The sequence below is a fragment of the Athene cunicularia genome, assembly GCF_003259725.1.
Source record: "Athene cunicularia isolate RWA chromosome 8 unlocalized genomic scaffold, athCun1 chr8_part1, whole genome shotgun sequence".
NCBI classification, from domain to species: Eukaryota; Metazoa; Chordata; class Aves; order Strigiformes; family Strigidae; genus Athene; species Athene cunicularia.
The window spans coordinates 11,664,752-11,665,252 of NW_020799109.1; positions in this window are offsets into that span (position 1 = coordinate 11,664,752).

Here is a 501-nt window from a genome sequence, read left to right on the forward strand (position 1 = left end):
CCGGGGCCCAGTGGCAGCACCCGGAGCCGCTCGGGGCCGACCTACCTCCTTCCCCGCTCAGGGCGGAGAGCCCGCTGCAGGCGGGACGTGCTCCCGCGCCAGGAGGTGGCAGCACAGCCGTGCTCGGCCCGGGCCCGACCGGTGTCTCCGAGCCTGGCCTGGAGCCGTCGCCCCGCCTGCGGGAGCAGGGGGCTACAGGGCGCACGGGGTCTTCTAGGGTGCTCCCACCCCCCCCAGCTGCCCGAGGCGACAAGCCGGGGATGCCCATTCGCCCGGGGCTTTGGTGATGGGTCGCTGGGCTCTGCCTCGGCCAGGGACACCAGGGCTGGAGAGGCTGACCCCAACCCACCTCCCGCCCGGCACAATGGCAGGGGTCAGCCAGCTACAGAGCCCGGCTGTCCCGGGGGTCTTGCGGCTGATCCCGGTTCCCCGCAGAGCTTATGAGTTTTCCCGTCTCCTCACTGGGTCTCAAGGCACTCGTTCCCAGCTCTCGCACCCTCC